The sequence below is a fragment of the Pinus tabuliformis genome, chromosome 1_2, assembly GCF_031772625.1.
Source record: "Pinus tabuliformis cultivar Carrire ecotype Pingquan chromosome 1_2, CPIR1, whole genome shotgun sequence".
NCBI classification, from domain to species: Eukaryota; Viridiplantae; Streptophyta; class Pinopsida; order Pinales; family Pinaceae; genus Pinus; species Pinus tabuliformis.
Genome location: NC_142298.1, coordinates 794,340,124 through 794,353,319, shown reverse-complemented (window position 1 = coordinate 794,353,319; position 13,196 = coordinate 794,340,124). Strand labels below are relative to the sequence as shown.

The 13,196-nt window shown below is 36.9% G+C and overlaps 1 pseudogene across 1 annotated transcript; it reads left to right on the top strand.

Moving 5' to 3' along the window:
- The first annotated feature begins 9,615 nt into the window (after positions 1-9,615).
- LOC149208291 (long chain acyl-CoA synthetase 4 pseudogene) lies at positions 9,616-11,410 on the top strand (annotated as a pseudogene). Its single transcript, XR_016253063.1, has 4 exons — positions 9,616-9,705; positions 10,785-10,952; positions 11,071-11,181; positions 11,291-11,410. The product of XR_016253063.1 is annotated as a long chain acyl-CoA synthetase 4 pseudogene (transcript).
- Positions 11,411-13,196: the final 1,786 nt, after the last annotated feature.

Genomic DNA, 13,196 nt, shown 5'->3' with positions numbered 1-13,196 from the left:
GATGTAGTCAGAGATCAAAGTGACATAGGCTAGAGCAGTCAGATACTAAAGAGCACAGAGAAGGATTGACAACAGTGCAAAAAGGCGGAGTCAACAAAAGCGCAAAGTTTTCAGTGGACAGAGGCAATAACAGTCAGAGACTTTGATGACAGATGCATCATACTGATTCAGGTTGGATGTTTTTTTTGTTTATGGAGTTGTTGAAGCAACAACACTAGAGAGGAGTGTTGCATGAATAACATTCCAAAGGTTCACGAATGGCATTGAGTTGAATTCCTTTCTTGTTGATAGGGAGTGTTGAAAATAACAAGAAGAAATGATAAAAATAGAATCCAGAATATTCCAATTTTAATTTGTCCTTGAATTAAAATTGTGAATTAAAATCAAATTTAATCTCACCAGCTGCTTGGAAATAATTAATTAATTCATTATGGATTAATTATGTGAAGAAATTCAAGTTAGAAATCTTTCTGAAGTCATGCAACAGTTATCCGTTAAACTAAGGAGATTATCCCTTAATTAAGGAGATAAGATTGAGTTATATTTGAGTTGTAACTAGTTGACTCAGTTTATTGAGTTAAGTCCAGTTAAATTAGTTTGAAATTGTTTGAGGAACTAATGGTGATTTATCAGTCAGTTGATGCATGCATGCACTCAACTAGTGCTACTCCAGTTAACTGAAGATTCCCTCATCAAAAACTCATGCATGTCTATTCTGAGAAAGACCCAATTGAGCTAAATGTCAAGGAAAGTGTGCTACCAGTTGCATGTGTTTTCCTATAAAGAAAACTCATGCATGTAGAAGGTTCCTTGAGGATTGCGTAGTTCATACAGGGTGTGAGATCAGTTTTCCACTTGGTTGGAGAAGATCATCCCAGAGGAACAACGCAAGGAAATAGGAGCTTGGTGGGCACAGGAGAAGGCTTGTGAGAAGCTAGGATTGCCTGTGAGCATCTGTGAGGATTGTACTGAGAGTTGGATAGCTGTGAGAGCTAAGGCTTTGTATAATTCCTATGTATTTCCACCTTGTATGATAATACAAATAGTGGGTTTTTTAGCTAAGGCTTTCGCCAAAGTATTTTCATGTGTATTGTGCATTAATTCTTCTTCTTTTGGTTATATGTGTTCAGCTCGATTGAGCTCAATCTTTAAGCTTCCACAAATTGATAGTAGAAGTAGATTATAGTATTTTGCTTTGGTATATTGTATTATCGGGTTAATCTACAGTTATATTTTCCACATGGTCTTATAGGTAGATTTGTAGAGAATTTGCAGAATTTCTACAATTATGTTGTCATGTGGATTGGCATTCAGCGGGGTGATCATTGTAAATACTACATCGAGCTATGTTATAAAGCTCCATGAGCAGTATGTCTTCTTTCTATCAGTTTTGTTGAGGTATATGTGTGATTGAACATCGAGAACGGTGTCCCCCAAAGGGGAGGGTTCTAACAACCCTGGTGAAAAATTCCATGTAATAAAAGTTAAAAATAATAACCACAGTTGATGGGACACTTATTCCAAGCCGAATATTGGGCAAAACATCCTAGGGGGTGTTCATTTGGTTTATTATGGCTAAGAAAATTGGTAAAGGCAATGGCTAAGGCTTTGGAAAGGCAAATGGCATTTTTGGCACATTTATTTATGAAAATAATGGAAATTAGGAGAAAAGGGAGGTGAAAGGTCACAGGTTGCATGCGAAAATAGAGGCCTCATTAATAAAAAGGCTTTTGAGGATCAGTTGGTAACCTTTTGTCAGTTTAGTTTTGGAGCTCTCTCATTATTCTCTCTCTCTCTCTCTCACACACTTTTGGACACAAAGTTTACTTGGAGCACTTGGGCATTAGATCAAGAAAGGCAAAAAAATGCAAGAGGAAGTGAATATCAAGCAAGGAAAATTGGGATCAAGCAGCTACAACAGGATTCTTTGCAGGTATTGATTTGCATGTGTGATTTCCTTGCTAGACTTGGCATGCATGGTATTACATGTGGTTCTTTTGCTATTATGGCATGGTTTTGCCAGGTGTGACAATATTTTTCAGCCTATACTTGCCATTTCTTGATAACCTTGATGAGATGGGTTCTCATGCTTCAGTTGAGTTGGATTTCCAGATGGATTCAAAGCTGAGTGGGTTGGATCTTCGAAATGACAAACATATGGCCTAGTGATGCCTAATCTAGACTGTGGATCATGGTAAAGCCACTGGCCTAGTAACCCCTGAGCTAGACAATGGGTTGTGGTAAAGTCAGGATTGTGTGCCTCGGTGGGCCTAGGAATCTTTGCCAGTGAGTGGTGGGATATATGATAAAGCCAAGAGGTGGATTTCTCTTCGTTGAGCCTAGTAGTCCTGGTATGGGATGCACGGTAAAGCCTTGAGAGTGGGTCTAGGTGTAGGGCCTAGTGATTCCTGGATTAGACTGTGGATTACAATAAAGCCTAAAAGACTAGGAGGCACTCAAATCCCTCATGGTGTAGGTGGAGAACTCCTGTAGCATCCATGCTTGTTGGTTATTTTCAGTTGGTTATGAGTCCCACACTCCGGCTTGGAATATGGCACGGGGGCAGTTGGCTCAAGAGAGATTTGGCTTAGCCAATCTATGGTTGGGTGGAATGTCGTAGTCCCATCCCCAAATGGTTTCTACATTCATTAATGAGAAATTTATCCCTTTAGTTTTCATGTGTAAATGTATTGGTTTATAAGTGGATTCTATGGCTGATGCATTTATGGTATTTCTGTTGTTATTATGTTGGTTATGTATATGTTTTATGACAACAACTATTTATGGCTCTCATAATTCTTTTACTTGTAAATGAATGGACAATGTATTTATGACCTAATAGATGATAATGCAACAAATGACATGAGGGAAAATGGTTCTTATTGATTCTGAGATAAGTACAAGATTCCTATGCTTAAATCTGTTGTTTAAACGTTTAGATTACATGTTTGTGATATGTTTGACGAAATGCTTGTCATGGCTTGTAGGGGTCTGGTTAAGGGCATGTTCAATTAATTGCTTTTGCATCATTTTTTCCTTGTTTTTTTACTGCTTTGCAGATGTCATTCCATTATGGGCAATGACTTGGGCTCTGAGCATGAAAAAGTGGCTCAAATAATGGGGATGATGGCACAAAAATGGACAAAATGGTCCCTAAACACTGGCTTGTGGCCCTATGAGAGCGTCTAGAGGTCCCTAGAAGTTGGCATGCCCATAGCATGAGAGCGTCCAGAGGTCAAGTGACCAAAAACTTCAGTGGGACCTAGGGGCAAGTTGTCTGAATTGTTGAGATGGTTCTCAAGGGTCCTGTAGCAGATGTGGAAGTTATGTATGTTGTGTTTTCGGTGATTCCATTTCCTTAAGGTCACATAGGAGGTTGAATCCAATCACGGTAGCCTCTCATCACATGTTTACCCCGATTGGCCGATTACTTAGGTAGATGTGGAGGAGGGTGTTACAGACGCTGAATCCATGTAATATTTTTATTGATATTTTCATGCTACACGTTTATATGGATCTATTCAGTGGTCCTATTTCTTTTTGTATGTTTTGTTTCTATTGTTGAATAAATGAATACATAATGTGTATATATGCATAGAAGCTTCAGAGCTTCCTGATTCAGTGTTATTCTCGCTATAGTTCTATATTAGAGTTTGAATTCTTGTATTGTTGGGGTTTCGTTCAAGGTGGTTATGTTTTTAATAAAATCTACCCTCCAATTTTACATAGTTGATTCACTGGAAAGACTAGGAATATGGGAAGAGAATAGTATATAATTTTTAGAGTGGATTTATGCTATTGTATATCCCTATGTTGTCCATGAAAATGTGAATAGTCTGTACATTTCTTGATGCAGCTACTGCATGAACAAGATTTGGAGTTAGCTCCCATGTTTCCCATGTGACTATGGCAAGCAAAGAGAGGACCAAAGGCTATAGATGCATGTGTCCTGCCATAAATGGTCAAAATTACTCATCACACTCTTGAAGGCTATTTGGTGATTCAAGAAGGTGTTTTTAAGAAGAGGAGAGTTAAGCAGGATTGTACAACCTACAAAACAATAAATACTTCTTCATTCTAATGACAATCACTTTAATATAATATTTGTAATATATTCTATTAATTTTTGTGTAATAATGTGTTATAGAAATAGAGCTATGATGGTAAGTTTAGAAATGAATAAGCTTAACTATGAAGGTGAGCTTGGGTGAGGAGAGGAGGTGGGGGAAATAATAGGTAAAATATAATTGTTACATTAATATTTTTGCCTACCTCCATGCACTTTTTACTAGGTTGCGAGAATTATTGGGTAAAATATAATACTATATTACTACATTTTACCAATATTTCCCCTCAACTGATCTACTTTATATTGTTATTTTTCTTTATATTTGAAGTTCAAAAGTAAACAAACTCAACAATAAAATTAGTAGGTGAGGGGAAATATTGAGTAAAATATAATATTTAGTCTCAGGGGTGACGAAAAATATTAGGTAAAATGTAATAATATTACATTTTAATTAGTATTTCGCCCCACCCTTGGCCACTCTCTACTAGGTGGGGGTGGTGATGAATATTGGGTAAAATATGATAATAATATTTATTTTATCCAAGATTTCCCCTCAACTTATCCATTTTTTATTAAAAAAATATTTATATTTAAGGTTCATAAGTAATTACATCGAAGGTGTTCCTTTTTTAAATTGGTTAGGCTAGGAATTGTCTACTCTTTTCATCTTAGTTTGACATTTGTCCATCTACTGTTTTCCCTATTAAATGACATCCGTTCTAATTTCTGCATCTCTCGTATCTAGATCCATGTAGAGTGCACACACCAGTGCTAATGTCATCTTCTTCTCTTCTGCTTCTGCCTCCACTGGCAGTTATTATCTCCTTCTGGATGCTCGTGCTCGTAGTTCTTGCAGTATTAGTAATCTCTCACTGCAACAACAACGACTGCAGACTGCAGCATCACAAGGCCAAATCAATGGCACAAAAAACAAAATATGAGGGAAAAAATATCAACACCAGAAATTGTGAGTGGTTGTAATTACTTGCAGCAGGAAGTTTAGAGTGTAAGTATGAGCTGAGGAAGCACACTTGGTAATGAGATTGTATACAAGTTTATTTATAGGGGGACAAGGAGTATGATTCAATGAATGAATTCACTGCACAAGTGGAGTGGGCCTTGAGATAATTTTGGGAACGAATGGCCTCCAACTATTGTGTTTATTTATCTTCAACAATTGGGATTCTGGTAGAACTTCAAAAACGAATCAATGCCGCAAAAATAGATTTTGAGGGAAAAAATATCAACACCAAAAATTGTGGGTGAGTGTAATTACTTGCAACAGGAAGTTTAAAGTGTAAGTATGAGTTGAGGAAGTATAAATGATAATGCCTTGATATACGAATTTATTTATAGGGGGACGTGGAGTACGATTCAATGAATGAATTCACTGCATAAGTGGAGTGGGCCTTGAGATCATGTTGAGAATGAATGGCCTCCAACTATTGTGTTTATTTATCTCCAACTATTGGGAACTTGGTAAAACTTCAACAACAAAATATTTGCCCACATTTTCCTCCATTATTTTTGAGTTCTTGTTGACATGGGCAACGACAATATCATTATTCATGGGCAAATTCATGACTTCCATTTGTTGAGTTTGTCTCTTATTGGTACAGTCCAGTCTAGCCTGCCAAACTCAAACAATGAGACATCGTTATGGTACATTTTTTAGGTGTTGCTCCCACATATATGGATGAGAAATTAATCATTAGAAACTTTCTGATATTCTTTTACCCCAATTAACAACAATCCAACATGTCATGCCAAGCCAAGCCAAGCCAAGCAAGAGGAATAATAGTTTTTGTGACATTAATTTGAACTCTGAAGATGGAAATACTATAATTTAACCTTCAAACATAAGATAAGCAAAAATAAATTAATAAATTAGTAATATATTACAAAATTAATATCAACAAATTGTAATAATAAAGTATTGTGTTTATATTGATTATAGATCTGCAAAAGCAAAGATGCAAATTTTTTTATCGACATCCAAATCAAATTAAAGTAGACATTACATACGAAAGAAATGTTGTCACTTGACTAATCATCAAATACTAATTAGACTAATTTCTGGTTGGAATACAGTTTCTAAACAAGGTCATCAACGCAGAAAGAATGAATCATCAAGTGATTCTTATCACCCACAACTATGTAAAATATATATCTATATATATATATATATATATATATATATATATATATACACTTTACAATTCTCTACTTTAATATTTTTAAAGCACTTTACAACTAAGGAGGAAAGTGGATTTTATATTTTTAGGTACGCTGATAACATAGAAGTGTTGAGGAGTTTGTGGAGGGTCAATATAGTAAGTGAAGATCGTTGAAACTTCTATTATATGCCGATTTGCAATAATTTTTCTTTACGTGGGTGGATACTTTTAATGCCTCTACTGAAGTGGTTAGTGTCTTCTTTATATTATTTTCAAGAAGCATCTTATTAGTCCCTACCATCTGGCAATGGCCAGGGACTATAGTAATCGATTTCGATGAGTTAACATTAGTTTGCCCAAAATATTTAGTAAGCTTTTAGCATCGATGTGCTATGTTGTCCGCAAACCATATTCTAATTTTTTTTCGTGGTCTTATTTAGCCTCTTCCCGAGGCCGAGGGGTGATAATCTTATGTTATTTTTCGTTTGTGTTTTTCATATTTCGAAATTGTTTCAAACTGTAGACTAATGCTAACATTAGTTTAGCAATATTAAATGCTAGCCCAATTTGGAAATGCCAGGGAAGATCAAGTTTCCATACGCCATTTCTTAATCGCTGTAGTTGCGACGTGTTCGTGCAGTGTGGTTGAAGTTGACACATGTTAATGTGGTGTCGTCTACGGAACGGAGCTATCTTCACATTATCCAGGGTACTTGCCTGCAGAGCCTTCCTTCTTAACCAGTAACCCAGGTTCCAGGGCAGAAGAGAGCTCTGAAGCAGAAGCAGCACAATAGGGAGAGCTATGAAGCAACGGGAGCTATCTTCGCATTATCCAGGGTACTTGTTGTCGACCACTGCATTGTTTCATTTCTGAGTCAGCAAACCAGTCACCCAAAGCCGCTTATGTCGCACTGATGTCTTCTCTCATTTATATAGAGCCTTCCATCTTTAGGCAGATAGGTACACATAACTGTCTTTTCACCTGCCCTTGAGGCTCTTTCCTTTTAACCAGTTGCTACGAAAACAGGAGACCCACCAGACTGAAGCAGAGACATCAGAACCTGCTCCCATCTATGCCTTTGCTAGGCGAGGTGCTGGTTGGCTTCATAGGTAATCTACCTGTGAATGCCTTTGTTGCTACTGCAGGACTTTATTAGAAGGAATCATAAATATGGAGATGATTTTATGAACTTCAATTAGCTTATTACTAAAAACAATAATTTTTTGTTAGTTTAAAGCTGAAAACAATAATTTTTGTTGCAGTTGCAGGAGTTTGTACCTCATGTCAATTTTTGTTACAGTTGCAGGACTTTGTACCTCACGTCATCATCTACTAGAACAAGGTACTACATCAAATGTTTTATCTGTGAATTTCAAATATCATAAAAATGAAGGTGAAAATTAGATTCACATTTTAGTCATTTGTTCCAAGCTGATCTTATTTCAATATTTTACCATGGTGGGACCACTCGCATTGGACAAATGCACGAAAGGTAAAATTAGTTGGCCTGAAGAAAGCTTATAAATCTGTGAAAATAAATACTTGGAAACTAAACCAACCTTATCCTTTTGAACTTCGTTGATAGTGTGTGGCTCGAACTGGTTAAACTGGTTCCGCTCCTGCGCTCTTGGTACTATTACTAGTGATGCTTAAACTGGTTCTTCAATTGATTATTATCTATATTCTTATTTCATTTTTCCCGGGAAGAAATTGCCCAGAATTGAACATAATGTCAGAACAAAAACCGTCCAATGTGTTTTTTTGCATGGAGCATTTAAGCCTAGAAACTAGATGCATCTTGGGGAATTTCGATAATAAATGCATACGACATGGAGCATTTAACCTGTACAAAATACCTAGGAACAGTATATCTAGCACTAGTAACTAAGACTGAATAAACAACAGCAAAGATCTGTGGGTGGATCTACTGCATCTCGATCACGAAGGTCATAATCAACAGAATAAGCCGCTGATTCAAGTGCTGCATCTCGATCACGAAGGTCATAATCAACAGAATAAGCCGCTTCTTCAAGTGCTGCTGGTCGTACTTATGCTGAACCAATAGAATAACTCGCTGAATTGACAGTGTGAAAAACTATGTGTTTGTGTTTGGCAATTGAGTTTCTTCAAGGCAATCGTTCTCTGGTTACACCTCTTGGTGAGGCAAGAGGCACATGTAGCGCATGAAAATGCAAACTTTATAAATTACAATTACACATAGCATAGTAATCATCCTAAACAAAACGCCATGTGGAACCCACCATGAGGGCGATGTGTCGCATCGTTCCATTTATCAAAACTCTGCCCTCATTAACCTCGACATTGTTCATTCCTTAGCCTTGTGCCCTCCTTGAGGCCCGCCTTAACCTCGGCCTTGTTCATTCCTCGACCTGGTTCATTCTGCGGTGGATTCCATGTCTCTGCAACTTATGTTGCACATATTGTTAACCTTTTCAAAAACCTGGTACATTTTCTCTTGATCACGAAGGTCATAATCAACAGAATAAGTTGCTGCTTCAAGTGGTGCATCTCGATCACGAAGATCATAATCAACAGCATAAGTCGTTGCTTCAAGTGCTGCTGGTCGTATTTATGCTGAACCAACACAATAACTTGTTGAATTGACAGTGTGAAAAACTATGTGTTTGTGTTTGGCAATTGAGTTTCTTCAAGGCAACCCTTGAAGGGTAGAACTTGTTGCACCTGAAAAAACAACAGAGGAATTTCACAGTTAAAACGATGGTGTATTGGGTAAAGTTAAATGTGTTATAAACTTATATATGGGTAAAGTTGTATTAAATCTAGATGCTGCATTGGGTGCATCCAATATGTACACTGTCATAGACCCATCTAAATTGTGATATGCACCATAAATTCTCGTGTTCAAATAGAGGATGTAATGACCCATCAACTCATTTATGCATGACTGTGTAACAGTGTCTTAAATCTAAATAGTGCATTGACTTTATTGAGTGTGGACACTAGCACAGATCCAATTAAACTTGGGTGACTCTGATGTGATATGCACAACATTGAGGTTGCATAGCACAGATCCACTTAAACTTGGAAAACTCTGATGTGATATGCAAAGCCTTGAAGTTGCGAAGCTTGAAGATGCATCAAATTGAGGGTGAGGTGTTCTACTAACTCTGTTTTTGTGTTATTGACTGTACATGTAAGGATGCATTGAATCTAGATTGTATATTAGTGGCATTGAATAGGGACACTAGCACAAACCCATTTAAACTCTGGTGATTCTGAGTATCCTACCATTTCATCCTTCTTATCTGACCATATTTAGAACTCTTCAGTTTGTTGATATTTATTTTTAAAGTAAGTCTGATATCAAACTTTTGAGTGCAACAATTGTAAGCTTTGGCAAAATCACAGATTCCCAGAGAGAAGAAATTGAACGGCTAGGACTCAAAGTCTATACTTGGAATGACTTTTTGTTGCTGGTATATCCCATATGCATTTAAAATTATTCATTTGATGATTACTTGTAGCTTCATAATTTTCATGCCTCTATATGATTTATTGGATTGGTATTCTACTTTAACCTGTGTTGTTTATTAAATTCTTGGTTTATTCCTTGTTGCACCAAGAGGCACGTTCTACAGTCCAGGTAGGATTAATAAAATAGTGATTAAAAAATCAAAACAATATTTTTTTTCTTTCAAGCTGGCCTGAAAAATAAACTATAGCTTAGATGAGATCCCTTAAGGTGAAAACCTCAGGTGTTTGCACTCTCAAAATGTTCCACCTTGAGGGATTTGACCCCTTTTGGTGCTTGCTAGATCCAGGATTAAGATAGATCTAACTTCTAAGCCCAGTGCCTGCAAAGTGACTTTGCTATCATCTTCTTTCTTTCTGTTTCATGAAATCTCTTTAAAATTTCCTCACCCTTGAATCTCAAGTTCAAGCTCATGGGAAAGGTGATACAAGATGGTAGTAGAAGGAAATGCTATGCTTTATCTGTATCCCACTGGCAAAATGAAAGTGGCTATTGCAACTTTATATTGTTCATCAGAAGAAAAGTTTGGATGTCTTCCAGACAACGGTGAAGACCTTTCTTCTTGAATGGAAACCTTATGACATTCTGTTTTCACTTATTAGTTCAACTCTCTTTATTTCGTGCTTGATACAACCTTTCTAATTATAATTTTGACAATTTTCCTTGTCAGATATGTGTCTGCCATAAACTAAGTTTTCTGACAGCCTGTGCCACCAGTCGGAACATGTACAAAAAATTTATTACTAGCTTCTGATCTCTTCGACATTGGAATTATAGAGTAGAGTCAATCAAAACATTTTTGAAAGTAAAAAGGTTATTTGAACCAAATAGGTCTGAATTCCTTGAGAAATCAATAGTTTGTGAATTTCTGCTTTTGATCATGTATTGTTTGATTTGCTCTAAATTTGTATGTCTTTCTTATGTGGTTGGTGGAAAAATATATAAGCTCAACGATCTTTACATAGTAGTTTACTGCAACTGCAAAGTAAATTATAAAGGCCATTTTTCTTATATCTTCTGCAGGGTGAGGAAAGGAGGTTTGAACTATTATTACCCAAAAAGAGCGATATCTGCACGATAATGTACACTAGTGGCACAACTGGTGAACCTAAAGGCGTATTGATCACAAATGAAAACATTGTTTCTATGGTGACTGGAATTGGTTATTTTCTTAAATGTCAGAATGAAGAGGTAAATTCTTTAACTCATGATTTTTATGCGCTGGAAAACTTCTTTGCAAAACCTTGCAGCTCACAGAGAAGGATGTTTATCTCTCGTTTCTTCCTCTAGCACATATATTTGATTGCAGCTCACAGAGAAGGATGTTTATCTCTCGTTTCTTCCTCTAGCACATATATTTGATCGGGTGATAGAGGAATTTTTCATATCAAAAAGTGCTTCAATAGGCTTCTGGCGCGGGGTATACTGCTTTGTGTTGTTTTTTTTTCTCAATTGTCCACCATCTTTATGCACTTAAAAATCTAGTGCTAGTTTCTTGATTTCACAGTAATGCTTGTTTATTCTCGCAGGATGTGAAGCTTTTGGTGGAGGATATTGCAGAACTAAAACCAACGGTCTTCTGTGGTGTCCCACGTGTCTTTGATCGCATATATTCAGGTCCTATATGCAAATCTATAGTGTCTAACTGAAAAAAAAAAAAAAAAAAAAAAAAAAAAAAAAAATAATATATATATATATATATATATATATATATATATATATATATATATATATATATATATGTGTATATATCTGTGTATAACTTGTTAACATGTTATTTATTCACATACTCCTAAATTTCTCAAAAATGGTTGTCATAACTGTAACGATGGCGTGCTATATGTGTGGACTGATTGAATTAGAGGAGAGAGATTGATATAGCGTCGGAGACAGGTGCCTCTGGTTGCAGATTGTCATTCCTAGCCACATTCTTTCCCTCTGGTTGCAGATTGTCATTCCTAATAACATTGTTTTCCTCTCTCACCAACAATGCTTACAATTTTAATACCAATTTTGCTCGTAATAACAACTCAATGCTCCTTGCAAAATCAACTCAATGCTGCTTGTAATACTTCTACCAAAAAGTTGCAACCAACTTTGTTTGCACATTCAGTGGTTTAGCAAGAGCTGGACGCTGTCCTGTTTCACAAGTCCTTTCACAGTCTCGCGAAAATAACAAAGGAGCAGTAGGGGCTTCCAATGCATTGTTGGAATGTTTATATTGAGATGATAGTTTTGCAGAAACATTAGTCTCCTTGGCCACAAGAACCCATCGCTGCAGAGGCAAACAGTTAGGGTGTACAATATGGCCTAGGCTGACAAAGCCTGCCGGTAAGTTAGTAGGCTTATAGAAAGTGGATCCCTGTGCAAATCCCGTGCCTACAAAATCAAGGCATTGTATGTGGTTATTGCACAGCTACAAAGGCCAGTAGGTTTCTGAAAAATCAGTTGGAAGATAGACCATGAAGCTTAAATTGAACAAATGTGCTCTCCTTTCGAAAACACTGCAGATGTAAAAGCAAAATTTGAAAGCACTAGAATTTGAAAAAGGGTCTTTCTGTGAAGATAGATTTTTATTAACACAATGTACTTTCCTTTCTGATTTTTATTACTAGAATGCCATTTTCTAGTGGCTATTCTTTGCTGGATTTCAATTTTCTTGAAAGTTTGACATTTTTGAATTGCAGGTACCCAGATCCGTACCCTTTACTGGATCCTTACACAATTCTTTTCTACACGAAGTTTGTGCAATCATCCACGAATCAGAGTTCAGTTTGACAGAATACACTTTTTTTGGTGACTTGTATTATCTGCATTCTCAGGCTTTGTCAGCAGACTTTGGAGGGGTTACCAGTTGAATACTAATGTCACACAAGACTATAATCATGTCTTTTATTTGCTTTTCAGTGCTGGGCAGCAGCTGAATCTCTCTCCTCAATCATTGTGCTCTTTCCAATCCTCTCATGTGGGATGCTCTGTGAAATACTGGATTGTCATATTATGCTACTATTGTTCACCATTAAGGCAGCTTGTACCCTGTACCTTCCAGCCCTTCCAGCCCCCTCTCAAATGTCTATTTAATGAATTTACATTTTGGTTTGCAATTGCTAGGACTGGCAAATATATTTCATCAGGCCTTTTATCCAAACCAAAGTATAATTCAGTGGTTTAGCAAGAGCTGGACGTTGTCCTGTTTCACAAGTCCTTTCACAGTCTCGCGAAAATAACAAAGGAGCAGTAGGGGCTTCCAATGCATTGTTGGAATGTTTATATTGAGATGATAGTTTTGCAGAAACATTAGTCTCCTTGACCACAAGAACCCATCGCTGCAGAGGCAAACAGTTAGGGTGTACAATATGGCCTAGGCTGACAAAGCCTGCTGGTAAGTTAGTAGGCTTATAGAAAGTGGATCCCTGTGCAAATCCCGTGCCTACA